We start from the raw sequence: 15,903 nt of genomic DNA, 5'->3' as shown, positions 1-15,903 counted from the left end.
ATAGCATACAAAATAAAAACAATAAGTACACTCAATGCACGATGCAGTCCACACAGGGATGTGAATATACATCCCATGTTTCAATGATGCATTGAGCACTATTTTGGCCTCCCTGTGGCTTTATCTCAGTTCCTGGGAAGAGCCCATCTCCTTAGTGGCTCACAGTCTGGTTTAATCATGTGGACAGATTGGGCAGTTGGGCCACCTAGGGCCAAAGTTCGAATCCCAGCACAAAATTCACCCTGATGAGAGGAGCCAGGCATTGTACATGTTGTCCTTTGCTGTACAACTTCTGGGTCTCAGCCAGGATGACTACACCAAACGCAAGATGCAGCCCACCCATGTTTGGAAATATAGATCCTTTGTTTAATTATGAATTTATGACTATATTGGCCTCACACCAGGGCTCAATCTCAGGTCCCAGGAATGCCCTGGCTCCTTAGAGGCTCACAGGCTGCTGTGCTTAACATGACCCATTTACCAATTGGGCCTGACAGGCCTTGAGTTCAAATTCCAACACTGCCAAAAGATTCATTCTGATGTGAGAAAACCAAGGTTGCATATGTTTTCCTGTTCTGTGAATATCCTGGGTCTCATCGAGTATGGATAATGCTATATAAGCAAATCTATAGCCATGGGAATAGGTTGTCATCCATGTCAGCACAGTTATATCTGTCACCATATTCAATAAAATGCACAATACATCAATGAACAAGACACAAAATAAAAAGAGTAACTACACTGAATGTAATATGCATACCACTCCTGTAGGTAAAGAAAGATCCTATGTTTAAAAAAGGTGGGCATGCGATTTTGTCCAGTGTTGGGGCTTCAAATCATGTCCTAGACCAGGCCGGAAATTCTAGTCTTCAAGGATGGTGAGCTTCCCCTTCCCCCACAGTGCAACAGAGATACTCAGCCTTGAATTCAAATCCCAGCACTGACAAAAAATTCATCCTGATGTCAGAAGCCAGTTGTTGCACATGTATTCCTCTCCTGTGAAAGTCCTGATTCTCAACCAAGAAGGGGAATTCATAGGCAACCCTATAACCATAGGAACAGGTTGTCATCCATGTCAGCAAAGTTATACCTGTCACCATATTTAGTAAAATACACAATACCTCCATGAAAAAGAGAAAAAATAAGGAGAAGTTCACTAAACACAAGATGCTGTGGATACATGAATGTCAATATAGATTGTATGTTTAAATTATGAATTCATGACTATAGTGGACCACCTTGGGGATCAATGTCAGATCCTGGGAATGGCCTAGCTCCTTAGTTCACAGGTTGGTGTGTTGACCTTGACTTATTGGACAATTGGTCCTACTAGACCCTGAGTTCAGATCCCAGCACTACCAACAAGTGGGTTGTAGAGTAAGAAGCCAAGTGTGAAACTTGTTTTCCTTCTCTCTGAATATCCTGGGTGATCCTGAGAATCCTGGCATGGTGGAGAACATTTCTACAAATCTAGATGCTCTGTGATAGGATGTCATCAATGTAATAAACGGAATGGTTTTCATCATAGTACAATCAATGGTAAATAAACAAATAAAAGAAAAAATTCAAGGAACAACCACACCAAACATGTATGGACTGAACATCTATAGGTAAATATAAATCCTATCTTTACAATATATATATAAATACTATGTTTCCAGGGCTGGGGCTTGAATTCAGGGATAGTGAAAAGGTCTGCCTTTCTTATCTTCAAGTACAGTGATCTTCCCCTTCATCCACATTGCTGCAGATTTACCCAGATCCTGAGTTCAAATCCAAAGCCAGTAAGAATAAACTGTGTGAATTGCAAGCCAGGGAGCTAAATTTTTTATTTTTTTTATCTCAGTACCGGGCTTGAAATCAGGTTGTGGCAACTCTGCCTCAGCTTCAATCACCCTAGGCCGGGGTGCAGACTGTAGATCTACAGCTGCTTCTGGGATCCTAGACCCACAGGTCTTGTAGGGAAAGCAATGCACAGAAAAAATGTGGCCTTTTTATATTTTCTTCCTTTGCTCGGTGACCCTCATGGGTCTGAATGACACTGTTGCAAAGGGTACTTCACCTTGCAATGCTGAAGGCTGGCAGACTATCTGGGAAGCCATAGGCCCACATGGCAACATAGGCCCTGATTTCGAATCCCCCTCCTAACACCAACCAATGGCAGGAGAGACTAAAAAAATGGTACCCATCCATAGGAAGAACAATGGAATATTATCAATGTCAAGGTTCAATGAGTTGATCATGAATGATGCTCCTATAAAATTAGAAGTATTTCAGGAAGCTAATTGATTTTATTTAATATTTATGAAGCATAAAAAGAATATTATTACTTACAGGAACACAATAATTTCAGGACACTGATTGATTTTATTAATAGTATAAGGATGAAAACAATAACATTAATTAAATGGACACATAATTAATAACCAGGAATTAGTAGGATTGTAGTCTATATAACTGAATAATGTATAGACATCTCTGATACTTTGTAAAAGCACATATTTATTAACATACTTCCATCTGAATGTCAATATTTTCTTATTTTGTTAACCACTGGGGCTTGAGCTCAGGTCCTGGGAACAGCCTGTCAGCTCAATTTGCCCCAGGATGGCTGACATTCACCCATTCATGAATTGGGCCTTGTAGGCTTGTAGGCCGTGAGTTCAGATGCCAGTACTCCCCAAAAATGAATTGTGGAGTAAGAAGTTGATGGTGACACATGTTTTCCTTTTCTATGAAAGTCCTGGGTGTCAGGTATGAAGTAGAATACATATGCAGACCTCTATCTTATGTAATCAATGTAATCAATGTTTTATGTGCCATAATAGTCAAAATAATTGGTCAATACATGAATAAAACAAAAAATAAAATAACTGCACTGAATGCAATATGGAGTCAACATATGTATATAAATATAAATCATATATGTAAATTGTACATGAATAGGATGTTTTCTAGTGGTGGGGATCTATTTCAGGCCTAAGGAATAGACATGCATTTCTTGACTTCTAGGAGGCCAGTTTCCCCTTCCCACACAGTGCAACAGAGTTACCAAGACCACGGGTTCCAATCCCAGTCTTGGCAGAAAAAATGGCACCATTATAGTATGTAATAGTATAGTAATTCTAAGGTATTTCATTATACCTCCATTTTATTAATGTGATTGTTTAAATGCCTTATAAAATATTAAGTAACAACGATCAGTGTCTTATAACATAATTGTTTATAATTTTATCCCAGAATCATTCAAGAACTGCTCTTTCAATCATGACATACATCATATTCCATTGGTAATCATATGGACAGGAATATGTTTCTTAGGATCTCCTTCCATTTGGAGGTGGCAGGACCAAGATTCCAACTTTTGGCTACATCTCCCACCACTTAAACCCGAGCATAGGGAACACACCAGTCTGTCCAAGAACATCAACAAGACCAATGATTAGGCAGGCACGATTGGCTCTCAGCAGTCCTCCTTGATACTTACAAGGCTGTGATGGGAGGATCATTGTCGAAGTCACCCTAGGCAAGAAAGTCCAAGTTCAGTGCCAACAAAGCCAGAACCCCTGTGGCTCTAGTGTAGAAGGCCAGCCTTGATCAAAAGCAGCTCACAGACTGTGCTCATATCCTGAGTACAAGGTCTGGGACTGGGAACAAACAGACATACAGAACAATCTGTGAAGCCATCCAGGTAAATGAGGTCACCCCCTTGTTTCCAACAGAATTGGACCCATCGTTCCCTGGAAAAAGGGCTGGGGGAGCAGCTCTCTTCTTGACTCCACCCATGCTGCTTGCATCACAGGATTCTGGCCACACCCCCATTCATTCATAGTTCTTTCTGACCAATGATATACAAGAATGGTGGCCATGCCCACATTCCATGCTGCCTGGTAGCACCAGGATTCCCTCTGTTAGTTTACACCACTACGAGCAATTGAGGAAGGTAGAGATGGCTGAGTGGTGAGGAAGAGACTCCAGGCAACTTTGGAATATAGAAGGAAATTGAGATGCCTGCACACACCCTGGCTTCCTTCGCTCCTTCCCAAGGTGCGGAATTTCAAACATCCGGCAATGGTACCCTGCCAGGCCGCATAAAGCCCCAACCTGCTCCCTGGCCCTGGTTCTTTGCTCTGAGGCCATGTGTCTGCAATGCCATTGCCATCGCTGCTCGCCCCACCTGGAGCAGCCTACAGCAAGTTCTCCCAGAAGCCCAAGTGAGTGGCTGCCCCCAAACCACAACTACCCCAGGTCAGACACCCCTATGGGGACACCATGACCCCCCACTTGTGTCCTCTCCCTGGGTCTGAGGAGCCACCTTTCTGTCTTGGGCATTTCTGAAACAGAGACTCAAGATATGCTCTGGCTAGGCTGGATCGAGGTCCTCCTATCTATGACAGGTATGCTTCACCAGACCTGGTCCTCTGGAGTTGGGATGGTAGAAATGTAACTTCATGCACAGTCAACGATTTAGATGGATTACCGTAAACTTTTAGTCCACAGGAGCTGATTCGTTTTTCTTCATATTTTTATAGTGAAAATACTGTACAGAGGGGTTAAAATTACATGGGCAAGATAATGAGTACATATCTTATCAAGCATTGTAGCCTCCTTCTTTGATTCCCCTTCCCATCCCATCCTCTCCCCATCCCATACCCGACCCTCCACCTCCCCCTAACAAAGTTGTAAAGTTCATTTTCAACATAGGACTTGTACATCTCATTGTTGCAATGGTTCCACCTGTAATCCCTAAATGATTTTCTTTCCCTTCCCCTCCATAAATTATAACAATACAAAATACAGTGAAAGCAGGGATTATACCATGGGGGAGGGACATAAAAAACAACAAAGAAATAAACTTATAAATGTACTAGAAAAAATGGAATGAAAGTAAAAATGTTTGAATACATATCTCAGGGTTCATTTCCCTAACTTATCTGAGCTTTTCTGTTTGAGTCAGACATATACTAGTTATTGAAAATAGTAAATCATGGGACCTATGTTTCTTTGGGACTGGCTTACTTCACTTAATATAATTTTTTCCAAGTCTTTCCATTTCCTAAGAAATGGAGCAATGTCATTCTTTCTGATGGAGGAATAGAATTCCATTGTGTATATATACCAAATTTTCTTGATCCATTCATCTACTGAGGGGCATCTGGGTTGGTTCCATATGTTAGCTATGTTAATAAGGCTACAATAAACATAGTTGTACTGGTAGCTTTAGTGTGGTCTTGTTTGTGAACATTTGGGTAAATGTCCAATAGTCGGATTGCTAGGTTATAAGGGAGTTCTACGTGGAGTCTTTTGAGAAACCTCTATACTACTTTCCAAAGTGTTTGAACAAGTTTACACTCCCACCAACAATTCAGTAAGGTTCCCTTCTGTCCACATCCCCTTCAGAATCTGCTGTTATTAGAGTTCTTGAGTATAGCCATTCTAACTGGAGTGAGGTGTTATATCAATGTTGTTTTGATTTCCATTTCTTTTATGGCTAGAGAGGTTGACCATATCTTCATGTGTCTATTGGCCATCCTTCTTTCCTATTTAGAGAAGATTCTCTTTAAGATTTTAGCTCACTTATTTATTGGACAGTTGTTTCTTTGAAGATTTGTTGTTGGGGGATTTAATTTTTTTGAGTTCCAGGTATATTGTAGATATGAGAACCTTGTCTGTTGTATGGCTAATGAAGATTTTCTCCCAATCCGTGGGCTTTCTATTGATCTGGCTAACTAGGTCCTTTACCATACAGAATCTCTGCAATTTCATGCAATGACATTTGTCCAAACTTTCTTTGATTTGTTGTGTTTCTAGGTCTCTATTAAGAAAATTTCAGCCTGTGCCAAGAGACCTAGGATTTCTCCTATTCCATCCTGTAATGTTTTCAGATTGTCTGCTTTGTCATCCAGGTCTTTGATCCATTTGGAGTTGATTCAGGTTCAGTGTGGTATATAAGGATCTAGCTTTATTTTTCTACAAGTAGTTAACCAGTTTTGCCAGCACCATTTACTGAAGAAGCTGTCTTTCTTCCAATGTATTTTGTTAGCTCCCTTATCGAATATTAGAAGGCTATAGGTCTGTAGTTTCATTTCTGGGTTTTCAATTCTGTTCCATTGGTCCTGAGGTCTGTTCTTGTGCCAGTACCAAGCTATTTTGATTACTATTGCTTTGTAGTAGCATTTGAAATTTGGCATTGATATTCCTCCAGCACTGTTCCTTCTATTGAGGATTGCTTTTGCTATTTGGGGTATTTATTGTTCCCTATGAATTATTGGATTGCTTTTTCTATTTTCTTGAATGAGGATGGAATATTGATAGGTATTGCATTGAATTTGTAGATAGCCTTGGGAAGTATTGCCAGTGTCAAGATGTTGATTTTTCCATTCCAGGAATATGGGAGTTTTTGCCATTTTCTAAGATCTGTTTTGATTTCATTTTTCATGTTTTTAAAGTTTTCATCATAGAGGTCCTTCAGTTTTTTGGTTATTTTATTTTTTGTAGGGATATTACGAATGGAATTGTTTTCCTAATTTCAGCCACACTTTTCTAATTGTTGGCATACAGAAAAGCCATTGATTTTTGAGGGTTAATTTTATACCCTGCTACTTTGCCAAAGTTTTGAATCACCTTGAGTAATTTGGGAGTGGAGTCTATGGGATTGTCTAACTACAAGATCATGACATCTGCAAAGAGGGAGAGTTTTACTTCATCTTTCCCTATTTGGATCCCCTTTAGGTTTGCATCTTGTCTTATTCCTGTAGCTAGGCATTCTAATACTAGATTGAAGAGAAGTAAAGAGCTTGGAAATTCATGTCTCATTCCTGAGTTAAGAGGAAATGGCTTTTGTTTTTCAATATTAAGTATAATGCTGGCTGTGGGTTTATCATATTCAGCCTTTATTGTATTGAGGAATGTTCCATGGATTCCTAATTTTTCCAGAACCTTCATCATAAAGGGGCGTTGTATCTTCTCACATGCCTTTTTGCCATCTATTGAGATAACCATGTGGTTCTTATCTTTGCTCCTGTTGATGTGATAAATAATATTAATTGATTTGCGTATATTGAATCAGCTTTGCATCCCTGAAATGTATCCTGTTAGATGATGAATTGTTTGAATGAATTGTTGAAGTCAATTGGCCAAAATTTTGTTGAGAAGTTTTGTATCAATGTTCATCAAAGAAATGGGTCTATAGTTCTCTTTCTGTGATGAGTCCATGTCTGGTTTGGGGATGAGGGTTATTATGGCTTCATAGAATGAATTCGGTAGTGAACTTTCTCTTTTAATTTAATTGAAGAGTTGAAGTAGTATTGGTGTGAGCTGTGTTTTGAAGGCCTTATAGAATTCTGCTGTAAAGCCTTCTGGTCCTCGGCTTTTCTTAGATGGGAGGTGTGTTATTGCTGTTTCTATTTCAATGCTTGATATGGGCCTGTTAAGATGGTTTAACTCATCCTGGTTTAGTTTCGTCATGTCAATATTTGCTTGGAAAAGGTACATTTCTGCCAAGTTCTCAAACTTATTAGCATAAAGTTTTGAGAAGTATTCCCTTATAATGTTTTGAATCTTGGATGTTTCTGTGGTGATGTTTCCATTCTCATCTCTCAGTTTATTTATTTGGGTTTGTTCTCTTCTTTTTCTGATAAGATTTGCTAAGATTGTCCATTTTGTTAATTTTTTCAAAGTAACAACTCTTTGTTTTGTTGATTCTTTCTATATATTTTTTGGATTATAATTCTTTTAATTCTGATTTAATTTTAATTACTTCTTACCATCTACTGGATTGAGGATTATCTTGCTGCTCTTTTTCAATGAGGCTCAGATGTCTTATCAAATAGTTGGTTTCAGACCTCTCTAATTTGTAGAGGTGGGAACTCAGAGCTATAAACTTCCCCCTGAGTACTGGCTTTGCTGTTTCCCAGAGGAGCGGGTAATTCCTTTGTTCATTTTTGTTGAACATCATGAACCTTTGAATTTCCTCCATGAGTTACAGGACATTCTTTGATGGCTTTTGGTGTTGAGATCTAATTTTATTCCCTTGTGGTCTGAGTGAATGCAAGGTATAACTTCAATGTTTCTGAATTTGGACAAGTTTGCTATGTGACCAATAATGTGGTCTATTTCAGAAAACATTCCATGTGCTGCTGACAAGAACATGTATTTTGATGCTAATGGCTGAAATATTCGGTAGATGTCTGTGAAATCTTGATGAGCTATGCAGTTGTTTAGATCTGTGCTTTCTCTGTTGAGATTTTGTCTAGTTGATCTATCTAGTGGGGAAAATGGTGTGTTAATGCCCCAACAATTAATGTCTTTGGATCTCTGTGGGATTTGAGGGAAAGTAGTGTTTCTTGGATTAATGTGGGTCCTCCCTTATTTGGCTAATAGATATTTAGAATTGTAATATCCTCCTGAATGAGAGATCCCTTAATTAGTATGGAGCGACCTTCTTTACCTCTTCTCAAGAATTTTAATTTGAAGTCTATTTTATCTGATATTAGGATTGCAATTCCCGCCTGTTTACAGGGGCAGTTTGCTTGGTAGATTTTGTTCTAGCCTTTCACATTGAAAATGTTTGTTTTTATGGGCAAGATGTGACTCCTGAAGGCAACAGATAGAAGGATCTTGCTTTTTAATCCAACTAGATAGTCTATGTCGCTTAATTGTAGAGTTAAGTCCATTAATGTTGAGAGATAGGACTGAGAGGTATTTGGGAGTTCCTGCCATGTTATCCACCTTCTTGGGGGCTGAGGTAACTGGGTTCTTCCTGAGGTAATTGGATTCTCAGTTTGTGGGCAATTTCTTGGCCTTTATTGGGGTCTTGTTGGTTTTCTATGTGTAGGACGCCTTTAAGAATGTTTTGTAGGTCTGGTTTGGTGGAGATATAGTGTTTCAAGTTTTCTTTCCTATGGAGGTTTTTATTTGACCTTCAGTTATGGAGAGGTTATCTGGGTACAGAATTCTTGGTTGATCGTTGTTTGTCTTTAAGGCATGGCATACATCATTCTAGGCTCTTTTTGCTATGATTGTCTCCGCTGAGAAATCTGAGGTCATTCTCATTGGTTTCCCTTTATAGGCGATTGATCTTTTCTCCTTGACAGCTTTAAGGATCTTTTCCTTGGTCTGAATTTGTCCTGTGTGGATTTTAATGTGACAGTGGGATGTCCTATTCTGGTCCGGTCTACTTGGAGTTCAAATAGCTTCTTGTATCCGAATAGGCCTATCTTTTTACATGTTTGGGAAGTTCTCTGCTATGATCCTGTTAAACAAATTTCATAGACCATTAACTTCTGTCTCTGGGTTCTCCTCTACAGTCATTATCCTCAGATCAGCACTTCTGATGGTGTCTTCCAAGTGTTGAATAGATCTATCATATTTCTTGGATTTGTCTTGGATGGATGTATTTTCTTTCTCCATAATATCTAGGCTGTCTTCAATCCCTGAGATTCGATATTCTGCATGGTGTAACCTACTATCAAGACTTTATACTTTGTTTTTATTTCTTTTTCTTCTAGTTGGTAGGCTTTCATGGCTTCAAATTCTTTGTTGGAGCATTGTTTTATATCTTGTATGAACTTCGTTAATTCCTCAATTTGTTTTTCAGTGTTTATTCTCAAATCACTTAGTTGATTGTTTATTCCCATTCCTTCTGTTGGGTTCCATCCAGGATTCCCTTTGTGGTCTCCCTGACTTCTTTCAGTTCTCTGTTTATGGATTCCATGAATGCCTTTAGTGATCTTTCTGCATTCTAATCCAGCTCTCTCAATTCCTGTATTACCCTTTTCTTAGCTTCTTGACATTCATGCAGTTCCTGTAGTTATCATTGATTGATCTCAGTCTTCTCACAACATTCCTTTATTTCTCTTTGAGTGTTCTCAAGCTACTCATGCAATTCCTGTATCAATCGTTGAGTAGCTTCCTCACGCTCATGATATTCTTGTATTAACCTTTGTTTTGCCTCCTCTCTCTCCCTATCACTCTCATTCAGGGTCCTTTGCAGGTTTTCAATATTTTCATTTACCATGTTTACCAGTAGTGTTTGTAGAGCTTTTTGGGAACTCTCCTCTAGATTATTCATTATCTTTTCTGTCCCCTGATTATCATGAGTGGGATTTGAGATACCCGGAGTAGCTGTTTTTCTTGTGTTTTTCCCAGTTGCTCTGATCATTTGAGATGAAAGTAACACCAGTTTTGTGCTAGCACAGTATTTTAAGGCAAGCATCAACGAAAGTCTGTAGTTGCAAAGTCAAAAATCAGCAAAAATCTAGTTCAACAGATATACCTATTCAACACCGAACAACTATGTATTAATGGGCTACGAACTGCAAAGAAGAATTTGGCAAACTGAAATTATTAAGTTAAGGAGAGATATGGGTAAAAATAAGCATATAGGGATGTGGAAAGGCTGTGGGAGAGTTAACTTAACTCAATCCTAATCTCAAAGCGGTAAATAAGTTGGATAGAATGATAGTAGAGAGACAGAAAATAAGAAGGAAGAGAAAGAAAAAAGACAAGAAAAAATAGAAAAACAAAAAATAAAAATTAAGAAAAGCAACACTTAAAAATTATGCAAATTTTAAAACGTAATATTCAGAAAAGAACATGGATAGAATAAGAGAAGCAGATGGATATAAAAGACATGTGAAAAACTTAAAAATAAAAATGCTTAAAATATTATATAGGTATAAAGAGGTAGTACTGCTATTAAGGAATTTAAGTCTAATAGTTTTTAAATTAAGTAATAAATTTCTGGATTAAGCATGTACACAATGGGGGTAAGGTCTAATAATCAACTGTTGGCATAACAAATTATGTCATGCAAAGAAGAATGAAAGAGAAGAAAAATTAAAAAGAATGAGAAGGAAAGGAAAAAGTATCAAAGGGTCAGTAGAGCTAAACAAAAAATTTTTTAAAAGAAAAAAAGTACACACATATATACCCCTAAAATAAAAATTATAATAGGAAGAAAAAAAGTTAATAGAAAACAAAAAAATTAAAAGTTAAAAATTAAAAATTAAAAAAAAAATTTAGAAAAAATTTTTTTATAAAAGCTACAAAAAAAGAGTTCTTAGATGTTTTTGGGTGGGGGGATGGGAAGATCCTGTATCTCCCTGTGTCCTTAACCTGTCTCTTTTTGGAGTCTCTGGTCTGCTTGAGGTTTTTGATTTTCCTGTGGCTTGAATGGTTTCTTAAGTCAGTTTGAGCAGGCAGAAAAATCACAGCAGATGATTCTTGACCACAGGGGAAGCTCTGGGTAGGGTCCCACCCATCGAACCTCATTCTCCTCACAGGACAGTTGTGAGGAAAAAAGGGATTTATACAGAGGGATCTTTGGAGCATGGCTAGGCACAGAGGGAGCAGCTTTCAGAGAAGGTTCTCGCAATTCTGTGAGCAAATGACAGGAAGATACCCGGAAAGGGCTCAGGTTGGCCCTGTTATTAATCGTGCAACAGATGTGGGATTATCAAACAAAACATGGCTCTCTTTCATCATTACCCTATCCCCATGAGGAAGAGGATTCTTCACTGTGTTGAGTTTTGCAGCTGGCGAAACCAAGGCACAGAGAAGCCAGGTGACCTACTTATGACTTCAGTTTCACAGGAAGCTCTGCCTGACTTCGCTACCATGCTCCCTAGGACAATGGGTGCTATTCAGTCCACTTCTTCTGTTAGGAAGTTCACTTGTTGTCAGTCTTGGGGCTGGAACTCTAGGCCTGGGCGCTGTTGCCGAGAGCCTCAGCAAAAGGCTAGTGCTCTACCACTTGAGTCCACAGCACTACTTCTGATTTTCTGGTGGTTTTTGGAGATAAGTGTCTCACAGACGTTCCTGCCTGGGCTGGTTATGAACCATGATCCTCATATCTCAGCCTCCTGTGTAGTTAGGATTAGAATTCTGAGTTACCACAACCAACTTAATTGTAATTCTGACTTTTTTTCTCTCTCTTTCCCAAGACCTGGTTGAATAGAAGCTAGAAGGGGCGGCCCAGCATCCCCATGTGGTTGGAACCCAAGGTGGCCCTCTCATTCTGGAGATGGGTTGTGGGTCTGTAGCTGTCTCGCTAGCTTGTTGAAACAGATTCATGAGATAAGCCCTTCTGTTCCCTGTCTAGACCTTGACAGTTATTCATTGTCCATCCAGCCTTAGTAGAATTATTGTATCGTATTGCTTTCTACATCATTTTCTAAAACCTTGTCAAAATTATGATATATAGCCGGGTGCTGGTGGCTCACGCCTGTAATCCTAGCTACTCAGGAGGCTGAGATCTGAGGATTGCGGTTCAAAGCCAGCCCGGGCAGGAGAGACTGTGAGACTCCTATCTCCAATAAACCACCAGAAAACCGGAAGTGGCGCTGTAGCTCAAGTGGTAGAGCACTCGCCTTGAGCTGAAGAGCTGAGGGACAGCGCCCAGGCCCAGAGTTCAAGCCCCACAACCAACCAAAAAAAAAAATTATGATATATAGTTACGGAATGAAAATGTAATGCCATCTTAAGAAAGTTATTTAGGGCTCTAAGAATTTGGCTTCATGGTACGGTGATTGCCTAGCAGCCATGAAACTGTGGGTTCATTCCTTAGTAACACATTAAAAAAGAAAAAACTGGAAGTGGTGCTGTGCCTCAAGCGGTAGAGTGCTAGCCTTGAGCTAGAAAAAAAGCTCAGGAAAATTCCCTATCCCTGAGTTTAAGCCCTTCGACTGGCAAAAAGAACAAAAACAAAACGAAACAAAAAACATTTAGTTAGTAAATGCAAAATAAAGACCCCATACTTGGAATATATAATTGCTTCTTCCATACTGACACCTGACAACAGTCCCTAATTTATGTACTTTAGTTATGTTAGGATACAGTGTTAAAAAAGTTTTGTTCAATAAGTCACAGTTATTAATGCCAGGAATGTGCTTAGATGTCAGGTAAAGTTTAATTCTGGAAATTCAATGATTCCAGGATATGTGTCGTCACTGCTAATCACAAAGAGAAGGGTACGCTAAGTGTGGTTTTGAAATCTTTTTGGTGAGTTAAGGCACCAAAAAGGCAGAGGCTAATTAATAGTTATGAAAGAAAATAAAGAATAAATCCAGATAGAAGGAATAAATGATATTAATTAAGGCATACCAGAAACTGTTCTAGAGAACCATTTTTGGTTATTGTAGAACTTGTTGCCAACTAGGCTTTTCCTCTTTGCCTTTAGCATTCTAAATCTCTTAGGCTAGCTCTTAGTCTCTGTGTGATAAATGTGTGGCGAACGCCTTCTCGGCCAGCGAGAAAAAACGACCACCACACCAGGAGTCTTCTCAGATCACGCTTTATTGGAGAGCCTTTTAGTTGATGGGAGAGCTTGAGCGCGAGAGAGCGTGCACCCAAAACATGGCCGCTTATATAGGGAATAGGAACACGGGTCTTTCTATCATTGGTCTTCTGCCTTTCACCGTCACCAGGTGCCATGGGATTGGCTGGGGATTTTACGTGGCTCGCGCATGCGCAAAGCCCAGGACCCACCGTCCCGCCAAGCATCGCCTGAAATGGAGTGGTTACCTCAAAGCTGCAAAGGAGTGGGCGCCATCTTGTAATGGCGTTTACCCTGGCTCTCTACAGTTCCCCCTATTTTGTTTTTTGACAACAGGTAAGAGTAGAGGTTGGGCCTCTGTCTAAAACATTAGGACCTTGCACTGGCCTTCGCCTGAGGGGCGCCTTCCCCAGTGATGACCAGGCCCGTCCGATGCCTTTTTTGCAGAGGTGGAACCTTGGGCATCAACCCACTTGCAACCCAGCATGCTCTTCTTGAGCAGATGGTCCTCCTCAAGTGCAGTGCACTTGCCTTGCACCCTGTCCCAAATTGCAAGTTGCATACCTGTCCCAGTGCAATGGGATCCCCTAATCCCTCGGGGTGCTAAGGCTATGCAGGATGGTAAGGCTTAATTGCCTCTCAGGGCAGACAGCCAGATCTGGGGTGAGGATCCACTCTCCAAAGCGGCTAATGCTTGCAAGATAACAACCTTGTCCCTTCTGGTTTGGGCTCGAAGGCGACAGACCAACCATAGGCAGACCACGCATCTTCTCAGGCAGCAGGCTAAAAACATTCCGACTCCCACCCACTCTTTGAAAAAGGACACCGCAGAGGCCCAGTCAGTAAATTGTAACAGCCCACAGCATCATCGGTTTAGCTATCACAGGGATTGCTATTAGCACTGTTGCTAACAGCAGGAAGATCAGCAGCATCAGGAGACGAGTGGATGGCATCTTCAAGAGGGGGTTCTTCTGCATTCTCCACCAGCCTGGTCAGTCTCGTTGGCACCCAGTGAGGTACTTCTTGACTCTGTGGAAAAACACAAACAGCTCCCCTGGATCTCGTTATTACCGGATCCGGTCCATACCATTTATTATTAATAACATCCTTCCACATAACCATGTCTTTAGTATCCATGGGGTCTCTTGTCATATGCTGATCTGCGGCAGACTGATCGTTGTCATTTAGAATTAAAAAATTAAGGGTAAAGGTCGCAAGAGAAAGTCTTTCCCTGGGGGATGCTGACTCAGCAATTCCCCCTTTTTGTTTTTGAAGCATTTCTTTTATGCTTCTATTAGCTCTTTCCACTATACCTTGTCCTTGAGGATTGTAGGGCAGTCCGGTGGTGTGGGCAACCTGCATTTGTGCGCAAAAGGCGCGAAAACCATGGGAAGTATAAGCAGGGCCATTATCCGTCTTGAGTCTAAGGGGCTTTCCCCAAGCTGCCCAAGCTTCTAAGCAGTGTATTTTGATGTGAGACACCTTTTCTCCTGCCAAAGGTGTGGCATGAATGACACCAGAAAAGGTGTCCACAGACACATGTAAATATTTTAACTTACCAAATTCTGTCAGATGAGTAACATCCATTTCCCATAGGGCATTTGGTCTCAACACCCTGGGGTTTACCCCCACATGGGGAGGATGAAGAAAGGTAACACATGATTTACAGGCTTTAACAATATCTCTTGCCACATGCCTGGACAAATTATATCTTTTCCTAAGGGTATTAGCAGGTACATGATACAATCTATGAAAGTCTTTTGCCAATTCTACAGGATCAGCAGCGACCAGAGCCACAGCCCGAGTTGCCTGGTCCACCAAATCATTACACCTTGCCATCGGGCCCGGCAACATAGAGTGGGCGCGAATATGTCCAATATAGAAAGAGTGTTTTCTGTTTAAGATAAGGGACTGAATCTGTAACAAAACATTAGAAATTGTACTGGCCTGCTTAATTGAAGCAGCAACTTCAAGGGAAGCAACGGCATTTACAACATATAATGAATCAGAAAATAAATTAAAAGGTTGATCAAATCTTTTAAAAACTTCAAGCACAATTAAACATTCAACAGCCTGTGGGATATTCGGCCGAAAATTAAAGACTACCGGCTGTTTGTGTCCTTGAACAAAAAAGGCACCTTGTCCAGATTTTGATCCATCCGTAAAGATGGTCAGAGCATCAACCAAGGGCTCCTTTGAAGTGACAACAGGAAAATACACTAAATTTTTGTTAACTATGGCAAGCAGAGGATGCTTAGGATAATGGTTATCAATTACATTTGGAAATGAGCAAACAAGAATTGCCCACATATCCACTGTGGCTGCTAAAATTTCAACTTGCTCACGGGTGTATGGAATAATTAATTTATCTGGAATTTTTGCAAAGTGCATCAAACAATACTTTATACCCAAAATTGCCTGCTTAGCCACTAATTCAGGAAAATATTGAACAGTTTTTGCTCCCACAGAATTACCGTGGAGCCACAATAAGGGGCCATTTTGCCAAAGAACCCCCGTGGGATAATTTTTTGTTTTTAATATACATAAATCGATAGGTAATTTTAAATCAACCCGTGAAAGTTGAGCCCTAGACAAAGCTGCCTCAACCTTTTGTAGGGAATTTAGTG

The 15,903-nt window shown here is 40.1% G+C and overlaps 1 pseudogene; it reads left to right on the top strand.

Annotated features, from left to right (window-relative positions):
- Nucleotides 1-4,007: 4,007 nt before the first annotated feature.
- LOC138830038 (protein lin-28 homolog A pseudogene) overlaps nt 4,008-15,903 on the top strand; it is a 39,883-nt pseudogene continuing 27,987 nt past the window's right edge.

Source organism: Dipodomys merriami, unplaced genomic scaffold (genome assembly GCF_024711535.1).
Source record: "Dipodomys merriami isolate MVZ:Mamm:240054 unplaced genomic scaffold, mDipMer1.0.p SCAF_181, whole genome shotgun sequence".
Lineage (NCBI taxonomy): Eukaryota > Metazoa > Chordata > Mammalia > Rodentia > Heteromyidae > Dipodomys > Dipodomys merriami.
The sequence above is the reverse complement of the archived record's forward strand: the minus strand, read 5'-3'. Positions and strand labels throughout refer to the sequence as shown.